The following is a 13,910-nucleotide window of genomic DNA, read 5'->3' as shown; positions in this document are numbered from 1 at the left end:
ACTTGCATTATCCTTATGTTAAATTTGCATTATCCTAACAAAACATTTACTTTATTCATATCTCTTTTGTATATCTCATCGGCTCTGACCCCCCCACCTTGTAAATTCGAACACTCCCCCCTAATTTCAATTCCTGGGGAAACCACTATCTCCAGGTCCGCACCGGAGTGCACCCAGCTTTGGAGCTCCTTCCCTCCAGAGAGTGAGCTCACAAGGCCAACTTCTCCAGGTTGTCAGTCTGTCTCCAGAGCCTGGAGTTGACCAGGCATATAGCTCATCAGCCGCAAAGCCTCAATCATTTGGCAAGAGACACGTTGATTAATAAAGATGCTGTTGTGGAAATCAAGGAAATTTCTCTCCCTCTGCCCCTCAAAGTGATGTCTGGCTCTGATTTCAATAACTTCCCAGCCAGAGACAGTATCCTGGGTGGGTTGTGCTATTTGAAAACACAGCACAGCCATGCACTAGTCAGCAGCTTCAAGGGCTTTGGTGGCAGATCCGCATTTAGGCCAGACTCTGACATTTTAACCAGCTACTTTTCAAGGGTGTCTCTTTTTCAATCAACTTCTGTCTGGAAGGATTCAGACAAAGACAGCTGCACTAGTTGCCCAGAGGATGTGACACACACATTCCAGCAATCACCTCCACAGCCTCAGCAGAATATTGGAGAAGGCATCCCACCACATTTAAATGAACAGACCAACAGCAATGTCTGCAGTTAATTAGCACATTTTGTAGCCATGGGGAGTTATGAGTGTGACAAGCTCCCCCCAGGGTGCCACCTGGAACGGGCGTACTGCTGAGCCCTCTGACCCACCAGCCTGGGCTCCCTCACACAGCTGTGCTGCTGGGACAAGTTGCAAAGCCCTCCAAGCTTTCACTTTCACCAGCATTCACACAGGTAGGGACACATCCAGCTACAGTTACATGCAGGCTCTCTAACCACCAGCCTAAGACCCCAGAGCAGTACTGTCCTGCCCTGCTCAAATCTGGCCAGTATATGGGTTTAATACCCAGTCCGCCTCTCCCCCAATGTGAAGAGGACCATGCATACTTGTGGTAACCAAGCTGAGATTTTTCCCAGACCCCTTAGTCAAACACACACTGGTTTGGATTAAAACATAAGATATGTTTATTAATTACAAAAAGAGAGATTTTAAGTGATTATAAGTGATAGCAAACTGATCAAGGCAGATTACCTAGTAAATAAACAAAACTGCAAACTGAGTTTAACATACTAGATAAGTAGAACATTAATTAGAAAATTCTCACCCTGAGTGATAAACAGGCTGGCAGATTCTTAAGGCACAAGCTGCCTTCGTTTTGCAGCTTGGGTTTCCCCGGTTTTCATACACAGACTAGAAATCCCTTCAGCCTGGGACCATCATTTCCCCAAATTCAGTCTTTTTTTCCCCCTGAGGTGTTTCCCAGTGCGTTGTTATAGGAAGAGTGAGGTACCATCATGATGTCATTCCCCCCTTTTATGTCTTTTTCCACTTGCTGGAAAGCTCTTTTACTGTGACCTGCCTCAAACAGTTCCCATTGTGTAGTGCTATCTCTGAGAAGTTTCTATTGCATGCAGTTCCTGGGGTAAACCTGGTGCCTGTGTGCATTTTCTTAGTAAGCCATTAACACTGTTTGGCCTTTTTACTGTTGTCCCTGAAAGGCTGCTTGTGGGCATTTTCAACCTCACAACATGTTTCAGTAACACATACATAGCCAAACTTCATAACTTCACATTCAATGACAGCATACATAATCCAATGAGATATTAATGTCTAGCAGATCAAGACTTTTAGAATGACACCTCACACGGCATACTTTGTGCAAAACATATCCTATATGACAGTGGTGAATAAGGGGATTCCAGGGTGTCACAATAGGGCTCTACTTCCAGTTTTGATCTTGAGCCACCACTATGTTGACTCCTGTTACAGACAGACGGGTGCAGTTACAGAGGGCAGACCATCCCTCGTGATTTAGAAAAGCCACAAAGGGAATCTCTGTAGGAGCTCCCCTACAGCTCCCAAATGACTTTACAAGGCTACAAGCTGCAAAGCACCTGTTAAGGTTTTTTCCCCACTTTGAACTTTGGAGTACAAAAAGTGGGGACCTGCATGAACACTTCTAAGCTTAATTACTAGCTTAGGTCTGGTACACTGCCACCAGCCAGAATTTAGTGTCTGGCACACTTTCAGTTCCCCCAAAACCTTCCTTGGGGAACCCAGATCCAAACCCCTTGGATCTTAAAACAAAGAAAATAACCATTCCCCTTCTTTTCCCTCCAGAGTTTCCCCTCCCTGGGTTGCCTTGAGAGGCTTCACACCGATCTAAACTCCTTGGATCTTAAAACAAGGAGGAATTAAACATCCTCCCTTCCCTCCCCCTGCCCCCCACCAATCTCTGGTGAGTTCAGAACCAATCCCTTGGATCTTAAAACAAGGAAAAATCAATCAGGTTCTTAAAAAGAAACCTTTTCTTTCTTCAATTAAAAGCTAAAAATTATCTCTGTAAAATCAGGATGGAAAATGTTTTACAGGGTACTCAGATTCATATAGACCAGAGGAATCCCCACCCTCCTAAGCCTTAGATTCAAAGTTACAGCAAACAGAGGTAAAAATCCTTCCAGCAAAAGAAACTTTTACAAGTTGAGAAAACAAACATAAGACTAATCCACCTTGCCTGGCTATTACTTACAATTTTGAAACATGAAAGACTGATTCAGAAAGATTGGGAGAGCCTGGAATGATGTCCCATCCCTCTCAGTCCCAAGAGCGAACAATGAAGAAAACAAAAAGCACAAACAAAGACTTCCCTCCACCAAGATTTGAAAATATCTTGTCCCCCTATTGGTCCTCTGGTCAGGTGTCAGCCAGGTTTACTTAGTTTCTTAACCCTTTACAGGTAAGAGAGACATTAACTCTTAACCATCTGTTTATGACAGCACCACTTGCCCCATTCCCTCCCACCCCCACCCCCCTGTGGCCTTGCCCTTGATATCCAAACCTGCACACAGCTGGCCTTTATAGCAGTAACTTAGAAGGAGATAGACAACTATCCAGGGAAGGAAGTACATGCTGCCTGCCCCTTCTCCCAACCCTCCTCTGTTGGATGTGGTCCATTGAGCTCCACTCCACTTATACAGCAAAGAGGAAGGGAGATAGAAAGTGGCATAGGCTTGCATCAGTGTGACTGCCTATAAAGCCAATGAACATGCCTGGATGTCACTAAAAACCTGATCCAAAACAAATGGAGAGACTCCCACTGATGTCAGTGAACACTGGATCATGCCCTCCGGGCAGAATTGTAAGACAAGTGTAAGTGAAGGCATAATTTGGTCTTTAGAATCTTTTCTACTATTGATGCATGAGATGAAGAGCATGGAGACTGGCTTTTAAAATCCAAGCTGAGTTGCAAGGCCTGCAGTTAGGCAAAAGACCAAATGTCTTTACCTATATGCTAAACATATTTGATACAGAAATCCTTGTGAGATGCTTATAGAATATCATGATTGGAAGGGACCTCAGGAGGTCATCTAGTCCAAACCCCTACTCAAAGCAGGGCCAATCCCAAGACAGATTTGTACCCCAGTTCCCTAAAGGGCACCTTCAAGGATTGAGCTCACAACCCTAGGTTTAGCAGGCTAATGCTCAAACCACTGAGCTATCCTTCCCCCCACAATAAAATGTGGAACACCACAGGGCCATTTTTATAGTTACATCTCAGAGAAGACACATGCATTAAACAAGACTTGGGAAAACTTCATAATATTTTCACAGTGGCTCAGTTGTTGCTCCTGTTCCAATTTCAGTTTTTTAAAACATTTATCAGTTTGCTCCTGCCAGCATGCTGAGGCCTCCCGAACATTGCTTAGTACCCTCTGAAGTCAATGCCTAAACAAACCTTCCTCTTCTCACTACTGGTACTCTCTCACTTTGAGAAGCACTCCAGCCTTGTGCTTCCTTCCCTCCTCGCTGACAGACAAAAGCAAAACAGACCATGAGGAAGTCCCCTTTACATTTCAGCAGTTCCAGTTTATGAAATTTTAATTCCTTGACAGCATGGTGTAGAGTTATATCTTCCACATGGAATCTTGGCTGGATTTTTAGGACCAAATGCTGCCCTGAATCTAGCTTATCTATCAAGATATCTAAAAAGATACCTCTCACTTGAATATCTAAAGCTTACATTCTTAACAGCTATTAGTGGGTTTGGTTGCCTCAATTTTGGGGTCCTCAAATTAACAAACCTAAAAAGAACCAGATATGCTAAACAACCTGTCTTCTGTAAACCAAGCCTTGTAAGGGATCTCAAGCTGGGCACTCAGAATCACAAGCCTTTTTCAAAAAAGTGTAACTGCATGCAGGATGGAGGCACACATGTCTGATTCACTCTCACTTCACAGTGGGTTTTGTGTGCGCACAGCACAGGCCAGAATTTAGCCTTTAATGGGACTTTACCTGGTGAGAGGCCTAAAGCTTTAAGCTGAAGTGCATGCGTGAGTTTTAAACGTATTGGCTACTGTCCATGTATGCCACCGACTGCTCTCTATTGGACAGAATGTGAGACTTGCTCAAAAGTGTTTATCATAAAATGGCTGATAGTTAACTCCCACCTCAAACCTAGATCCCTACCAATACAAGGCATTCCACTGTACATTTCTCTCCCTGAGGAAAAGATGAGAGAACAAACAAATTCCTAGTTCAATCTACCATATGCACAATGGATCTGATGACTTCAAAGCCCTGTGTTGCTATGGCTTCAAATAGTTTGCTGAAGCTCTTGTTCACATATCATCTGTCTTCTGCTTACTTCAGTGAGATCTCCAGTGGCCTGGTAAAGAAGTGCTGGTCATTGAGATTTAAGTACCATGGAGGTATCTTTAACTTATGCACAATATTTTTTAAACAGATATGAGAAAATGTGCTGCCTATTTGCTTGGACCACTATTTCTCTCTTCTGTCTCACATATATTACCAAAAGAGACTTCTGCAGATTTCTATTACTGACCTATGAATAGAGTAAGATTTACTGGTTCCAGCCCCCACTGTGACTGCTTTCCACTGGTTTGCTGGTGTTAAGCAGCTGCTCAGCCATACAACAGGCCATTCCAGCACTGAAGAGGACTTGTCAGATGGAAGTGAAGCTGGGCTCTGGAAATCCTTGGCTGCAGGAACAGCTCTTAGTGGCTGTTACAAATGGGTGCAAAATAGCACAGCTCTGAGACTGGTGCTCATGGGGGCGTTACAAACCAACCTCTGAGCAGCTGGATATATAATCATCTTTGCTCCTCAGCTGTATGTCCTATTGAGCAACTCAGCTGGCTGAAAGGTCTAAGCCACTGTAGCTATTATGGAGTCACTTTAATGTCAAGATACAAAGGAAATTAAACTAATTTAAAATGAATAGATTCAAAAACGCCAATTTGTTTAACAATGTATTCTCTACAATTGCTGTCAATTTTAACTTAATCTTTTCCCTATGCTTTGGATTGAGCACGTCACATGTGCATTTTCCTGTAACTGAACTGAAGACCATTATTAGTTTTTATATATTTGTTGTAACAAACTGCAGTTAAAATACTCCTATAAAAGTTAATGGTTTTGGGAACATACGTGTACTATCCTGTATATCCATATAGAGATACTGCCACCTTGTGTGGAGAAATATAGATGCTTTTAAATACTCTTTCAACACTTCATCTACTCTAGGGATGATTGCACTGACCGATGATAATATATTACAGTTATTGCTGTATTATGTAACATGCTTTGGGATACTTGGAGTATGAAAGGTTCCTATAACAAACTGCTATTCTACACTCACTATATCTTCCTATTGTTTGTGTTTTAGGGCCAGATTTTTAAAGCTGTTTAGGCATTGCTGCACTCAGTGTCACAATATCTGACCAATCTTGGAGCCTAAATCTTGTTTTCAAAAGAGATTTAGATATGTAGGAGTCTAAATTCTATCAACAGACAATGGGATTTAGACTCCTAAGTGCTTTTTTCCCTTTTAAGCACAACAAAGAATAAATAACTAAAAACATGGGCAGCAAAGTGCTTTGTTGATGGGAGCATGCTAGCACAATCAAACAGAATATGTACAATGACAGACAATTCAATATGCTATACTAAAGATTAAGTAGAGATTTTATTCTGCAGTATGACAATTCAACAAAAGAAAATGCTTCTTAAGTTGTCTGGCTTTCATCTACATTTTTAGTCAGGCTGTATTTTACATGTTTGCTCCCATTGTGACTATGTACAACTATCAGAGGGGTAGCCGTGTTAGTCTGAATCTGTAAAAGCAGCAAAGAATCCTGTGGCACCTTATAGACTAACAGACGTTTTGGAGCATGAGCTTTCATGGGTGAATACCCACTTCGTCCGATGCAGCATGCTCACGCTCCAAAACGTCTGTTAGTCTATAAGGTGCCACAGAATTCTTTGCTGTATGTACAACTATGCATTATCAGTACACAGGTACACCATATTGCTAAACTAGCACTTAAAATCCTCACTCTCAAAGTGCATGGAAAAAATTACAAGATAATTTCTTTTAAAGTGACTACAAAATGGTGAATTAAATTAATTTTCATATTAGTTAATTTAAAAAAAATCAGAACAAGGAATATAGAGAAATAAAAATGATATCATTCATAAGCTTTAAGACCAGAAAGGACCATTATGATCATCTACTTCAGGGGTGGGCAAATTGTATGTTGGGCCATGAATGCTCACAAAATTGGGGATAGGGGTGCGGGAGGGAGTGAGGGCTCCAGCTGGGGGTGCGAGCTCTAGGGTGGGGCCAGAAATGAGTCCAGGGTGCAGAAGGGGGCTCCAGGCTGGGGCAGCGGGTTGGGATATGTGAGGAGGGTGGGGGCTCTAACTGGGGGTGTGGGCTTTGGGATGGGGCTGGGATCGAAGGGCTAATATCGATTTTAGCGTTACTCCTCTCGTTGGAGAGGAGTACAGAAATCGATTTTAAGAGCCCTTAAAATCGATTTAAAGTGTGTTGTTGTGTGGACGGGTACAGCGTTAAGTCGATTTAATGCTGTTTAAATCGATTTAACTGCGTAGTGTGGACCAGGCTTAAGTCGGTTGATCCTGACCAGCCTTGGGTTTTTTATTCCTGTGTAGATATAGCCTAAAATTCTAACAAATACCACCAGGTGGCACCCCTTCCCGGAAAAACTAAGCACCTTCCCTGGGCTCCATTAACAGGCAATATTTCCCCACTCACAAGCACTGAGCACGTATATGAAACGGGAAATTTTTTAGCTGGGAAAAGGGGACACAGAATCAACTTGGAAGAACAAAGCAACACTAGAACTCTCTCTCCACACACACACAAATACCACCACTACTGTATGTTCAGCAGTAGTCCTTTAACACAAAAACAATGAGGAGTCCTTGTGGCACCTTAGGCCACGTCTACACTACAGCATAAAATCGAAATTATTAAAACCGGTTTTATAAAACTGGTTTTATAAAATCGATTTTATGTGTCCACACTAGGGCACATTAATTCGGTGGTGTGCGTCCATGGTCCTAGGCTACCATCAATTTCCAGAGTGGTGCACTCTGGGTAGCTCAGTAAAAGAATGAGACCAATAACTTCGATTTCCATCCACACTAAGCCTAAATTGATATAGTAATATCGATTTTAGGGTTACTCCTCTTGTTGGGGAGGAGTACAGAAATTGATTTTAAGAGCCCTTAAAATCGATTTAAAGTGCCTGGTAGTGTGGATGGGTACAGCGTTAAATCGATTTAATGCTGTTTAAATCTATTTAACGCTGTAGTGTGGACCAGGCCTTATAGACAAACAAATTTATTTGGGCATAAGCTTTTCTGCTGGTGTCATGCTTTATAAGTAAATGTCTCTTTAACAGTCACATTCCCCTCCATATCTATTTACTGCCCACTCACCACTGGTGTCAGTGGTTAGAGAAATCCCAGAGTTCAGTCTAGCTTTTAGGGGAAGCCCTGGCTGAGATGATTTAATTGGTGCTGGTCCTGCTTTGAGCAGGGGACTGGACTAGATGACCTCCTGAGGTCTCTTCCAACCCTAATCTTCTATGATTCTATTGCTTGGTTCATTAAGGTCAGTACTACCAGCTATGGTGATTTCAGCTTTATTGGTGCTGAGGGTCATCACTGGAATTCACTCAGCTCTGATGCTGCTCTCTGTTGCTTCAGCAAACATCCACCTTTCACTGCCAAGTCACTTCAAGTCACAAAGCTGTCATTGCACTGTCTCTTTGCAATGTGTATAGGGATTTGTGGCATATAGGCCCTTTGAGCTGAGTCCTTGCCACATGGCATGCACTCCCTGCCAGAAAGTAAGAACCCCTCTGTCACTAACTTGTATCCATACTCCACCAGGCAACCATGCTAGACTGGTGTTAGGTTAGGATGACTCATCACCCAGCTGCCCTTTTGCCACCCAACATGGATAACAACATTTCAGTGTCCTTTCACCCAAAACTAGCTTTTCTCCAAAGCAACCAAAACTTGCACATAACGAAGATGCAAATCAGGCCTCGCTCATTCATTCTCTTGCCCCTGTTCATAAGTAGATGGTGGCAGAGAGATCCTTCCCTTATGGTGTTTCTGAAGCTGCTCTGGGCCTCTCTTTCCCCTGTTCACCGACAGATGATAGCAGTGAGCACCCTACCCTCCAGAGCTTCAGGCCACAGGGCTTATGCATCCAAGAATCACATTAGCCCTCTTAGCCACAGCACCATACTGGAGCTCATGTTCAGTTGGTTATCTACCATGACCCCTAAATCCTTTCCAGAGTCATTGCTTTCCTGGAGACAGTCCCCCAGTCTATAAATGTAATCTACAAGATACAAATGATTTTTTCTTATCTACTCCAAGTGCAGCCTGTGACAGAGACGGCAATGTCTTGCAATATCCCTGGGAAAGCCTTATTGAATAAAGTTTAAATAGCTTTGGAGCCCATTGTCTGAAATGCAGAGTTTATGTAATACTCTAGGCCTGGATGTTCAAAGGACTTTATTGAACATTGTGGCAGACAAGAATGGTCTTTTGGGACAACACATGCAACATAGACTTCCTGGGCAATATCTAGTGTGTGGTGAATGCAAATTCCTCCCCCCCTCCATCTCGTTATGTAAAACCCCAGCCTTCTGAAGCTGCACCATGAGGAGAGATCCATTATCTGCTATTCATGGAATCTGAAGATCAAAGGCCCATGATGTACAAAGAAACAAGCTGATCTACCCAGACTGAGTGCTAGTTCTGAGCTGAGGTTATTATGAACTTCTAACCACAGAACCAGGGGTGGCTCCAGGTACCAGCAAGCCAAGCACGTGCTTGGGGTGGCAAGCCATGGGGGGTGCTCTGCTGGTCGCTGCGAGGGCGGCAGGCAGGCTGCCTTCAGCGGCTTGCCTGTGGAGGGTCCACTGGTCCCACAACTTCAGCGGACCTCCCGCAGGCATGCCTGTGGAGGGTCCGCTGGTCCTGTGGCTTCGGCAGACCCTCAGCAGGCAAGCCGCCGAAAGCAACCTGCCTGCTGTGCTTGGGGCGGCAAAATGCCTAGAGCTGCCCCTGCACAGAACACTCCTTTGTGAGGTTTGAAAGGGACTTAGTCCTACCAGAGCTCTTATTGGAGCTACAGGGGTGACCTCTGGTAAGCCTTTGGCATGCATATTGGAACTTCTATTGTTTTTTAATTTTTTCTCTACAACATTTTCACATTAGAAATAAATGTACTTGCTTATTAAGGGCTGTGTGGTAACTTATAATTGCTGGCAATTATGCTGTTCAAGAGCCTTCAAAAAGAAAGCAAAACGCAGCCAATGGCCTGTTTAGGCAGTCTGTTTCACTGACAGTATCAAAGGGTAAGCAGGAAACTGCGCAGCCTGGAAAAATCCTGGTCAGGCGGAAGAGAGATGGGTCTCTGCCTAAAAGCAGTAGCGTAGCTAGCAGGGTTCAGTGGAAGCACCCACTTCCCCTCAGGGCGGCAAGTGCAGAAGCAGCGCCTGCCAGCCGGCACTACCAACAGCATGACCAAGGAGCCGTGGGGTGGCAGGTGTGGAAGCAGCACCTGCCTGCCGGCTCTGCCAGCAACATGGCCAGAGGAGCCATGTAGGGGTGGCAGATGCGGCTGGAGGAGCCACGGGGCCGGCTCCTTGGCTCAGGGCTTGGCGGCCAAGCGCTCCCCGCCCCCCACCTTGCTTATGCAGTGGGCGGGGGGAGGCAAAAGGGCCCCATGCCTTTAAGGTTGCCTGGCTGGCGAGCCCAGCGTGGAGCGCGCCGAGCACTGGGAGCAGGCCGGGGACAGGCGGTGGCGCAGGAGGGAAGGTGAGCGGGTGGGGGTCCGGTCGGGGGGCATGGCCAGACGAGGAGCCAAGGGAGGGCGCCTTTTTTATGTTTGCTCCCCTTACACTGAAAACTTGGCTACGCCACTGCCTAAGAGAGGTGACAACTGAGGAGCTGGGAGCCTAAAGGAAGGATTACAGAAAGGAAGTTAAGGTACAGTTCCCCAGAACTGTGACAGAACCCATTACTTCACTGAACATCTCTAGCTTTTAGTACAGGAGAGGCCTGCATCAGGGTGGTATGTCAGAGTGATAGTGACTTGATTTTGTGGCAACTGGATCTGGTGCAAATAATTATTAGTACCAAAGCAATTCCTCTGGATTTCATGAGGATACGAGCCTAATGGTTGTTACTGTACCTCAAAGAACAACTTTATACAGTGCTCAAAGAAGTCAATGGTCTAGTAAGGATATAAATAGTAAAACCTGCTAGTGCAAGATGCTGGGGGTGTAAAGGGGATGATGGGAGATCACTGGCCTGTCTTTTGTTTTGTAATCACCCCCCATCTGTGCGTAATGGACAGTGTTGCCATCTCTCCTGAATTTATGGAATAAGGTGATTTTAGCTCTCGATGCAGGAGCTCTCATTGGAAGACCCAAGCGATATTAAATTACACAGAATTGCACAAAATGCTTGAGCCTCCAGCGTCTCCCAAAGCCCAAATATTCTAATTCTCTGCCCTTTAAACTCCTACATCTGTTCATCCCCAAAACCAGCAATTAATTATACACCCCCAACTGCCACACCAATTTTGCCCTGTCAGCTACACTTCAATTCTGCCGAGTCCCACTGCTTTCCCCTCAGCACATCTGCTCCTCCTACCACCTTCACCCTGCTCTCTCCTTTCCCAGGCCTGTTGCTCCAGGGATGGAGGAAGGAGCAGGGAATTGTGAGCCATTTTCTGTAAGAGGGGAGGAGAAAGAAGCCTGAATAGCTGCACTCTTTCTTCTCCCTCCTCTTCTTTTATGAAAATGATATGGCTTCTCTCAATCCATACCTCAAAACTCCTCTTAGTTCCTGAGGGGAGGGGTAAGAGCTCTGTCTGCCTCCTGCATCTGCCCTTATTGGCTGCTCTTCCTTAGGAGTCAGGAAACTGAAAAAGGCAGTCAGTCAATCATAGATGGGTTTTTGCTGGAGAGAGCTGAAATTCTGTGCATGTGGAGTTTCTGGTGTCATGGCAGCTCCCTCAGGGGCTAAAATGCCAATTGTAAGAGGTGGCTACACTAAGTCTAGCACCTAGCCCATCTGTTCATTCAGGTTCTTATACGGGCCCCTGTCCTTCTCCTGAGAACTGTTTGCAGAGAGACAGTAGTTGCAGGGACATCCCATGAGTTACACACAGCAGCAGATTTGCATTCTTTTGTCCCCCATGCCAGGGGTTTGAAAGCAAGGGACCACAGACTGCTTTTTTGTAAAATCTCATAGACTTTAAGGTCAGACTTTAAGGCCTGCCTACTGCAGGTCACAGAACCTTAAGGTGACCAGACAGCCAATGTGAAAAATTGGGACATGGGGTTGGGGGGGGAGGTAATAGGAACCTATATAAGAAAAAGATCCAAAAATTGGGACTGCCCCTATAAAATCAGGATATCTGGTCACCCTACAGAACCTCACCCTCCCACTCATGGTTAAGGCAGTTGAATGCTGCTCTGAAGAACTGGATTATATCCCTGCTTCTGCCACAGAGCATCTCTTATGTGATTCTGGGCAAGTCACTTAAACCAAACTTCTTACAGTCTCTCAATACTGTGCCTGTCTCTGCTCCCTCCAAAAAAATCTGGAGTCTTTCCAGTAGTTTGCTGGGTCTCATCACTCACTTCCCTCCATCCCAGAGCACTAAGTACTGCTTTGGCTAGGGCAAACAGGAAAGAACAATAGATTGCGTGAGCAACATTTTCCAATCTCACAGAACATTTACATGGATGAAAAACAGCTTACTCTTTCATCAAAAATAGGCCTTGCAAAGACTTTTACAAGTGTGCCTCCGTCCCAGGGGGCTTCACAAGTAAAGCCACAGACGTTCATTTTTTTGCATATAAAGACCAGGGTCTCACTGCTTTGCCTCATTTTTTGTTCCTAGAATAAGAAAAATTACACTCCAGTGCTACAGAACGTATATTTAAAGGTACCAACTGTTGAATAACACCTCAGCTCAGATCCATTTTAAGATTCCCATTTTATATAATCTTTGGGGTGTTAGATAAGACCTGTAGGTTTGAAATATATTTGCTTAAATTGTTCATTTCTGAGTAATAAACAAATTAGTAAAAAAAAAATCAAGATCTGTTCATAGAGAATATACTAGAACTAATGTGGCTTTGCACCCAACTACCTCTTCTTCCCCTCCTCTAGTGAGACTTGTGATGTTTACTGAGCTCTCTGATCACCTCTTGTGGGTGTCACTGCAGTTGTAGCTACCTACACTGCCAGCCATCACAATATTCATTTGTTTATGTTCCATCCTCATCCCCAACCATTCATCAGTTTGTTTCTTTTAGACTGTAAATCCTCCAAGTCAGGGCTTTCTCTATATTTGTGTTTGTACAGCACCCAGCACTGTAGAGTACTAAGCATGGTTAAGAACTGTGTGTGCTAATGTAAAATAGAGACCCTTCATACTACTAATATGGACTTTGCAATTTCTCACCATAAAATTGTATTTCTCATTGTGTAGTTTAGTTTGAGTAACTGTTTAGAAGCTTGCTGGTTGGAGAACAATCTATACAGCACTCACATTCAACAATCCAATAGGCCATGATGGCACAAAAACAGATGAGGAAAAACTACCAGTAGCAGTTAAAAGGAACAAAATGTATGTGCAGGAATGTGCTTTATTGAGAATTGATTACTGTTCTACAAAATGCTATTGTTAGAATAGTTACACACAGAGCTATCCTGTGAAATACACAACACCCACTTTAGACAAATCTACATTGTCCAGCCCCTAAATTCATGGATATTCTAATATTATTCTTGAATGTCAAACATTTCAACTCTTCTCAAAGCATTGTTAAAATTAAGAGGAATTCTACTCTATTTCTTCTATTGTGCAAATCACTGCAGTATCTGGGCACCTTCTATGTAGCTTGAGGACTTTTTTCTCTCTCACCAACAGTACTTGGTCCAGTAAAAGATACTACCTCACCCACCTTGTCTTGCTTTCTAATAGTTCATTAAGCAACGTGACTAACATCTGTTGTGTGTTGTTTGTTCCCTTATCCTCTCCCTGGAAGAAGAAGCACTTACAGTGAAGGACACTTGTTTTGGAAGGATTTTAAGCTTTCTGGGGTTTTTATATTATAATTATAATGTTGATTTTATTTATGTTAAAGAAGGCACCATCAAAAAAATGCACCTTGCACTTGGATGTGATGTTCCTTAGGAAGATGTTTGAGTAGTTAGCAGGCAGCGGCTTATTAAAAGAGTGGTTTCACAGATAGCCAACATGTAATTCTGAGCTCTTCTTACCAGAAAAGATTATTCCGCTATGATGTGCATGTATTTAACCTACATGGACAATGACTCATAAAAAAAAGCAAACATATTTCACAATAT

Source organism: Gopherus evgoodei, chromosome 3 (genome assembly GCF_007399415.2).
Source record: "Gopherus evgoodei ecotype Sinaloan lineage chromosome 3, rGopEvg1_v1.p, whole genome shotgun sequence".
NCBI classification, from domain to species: domain Eukaryota; kingdom Metazoa; phylum Chordata; order Testudines; family Testudinidae; genus Gopherus; species Gopherus evgoodei.
Note: the sequence above shows the minus strand (reverse complement) of the source record.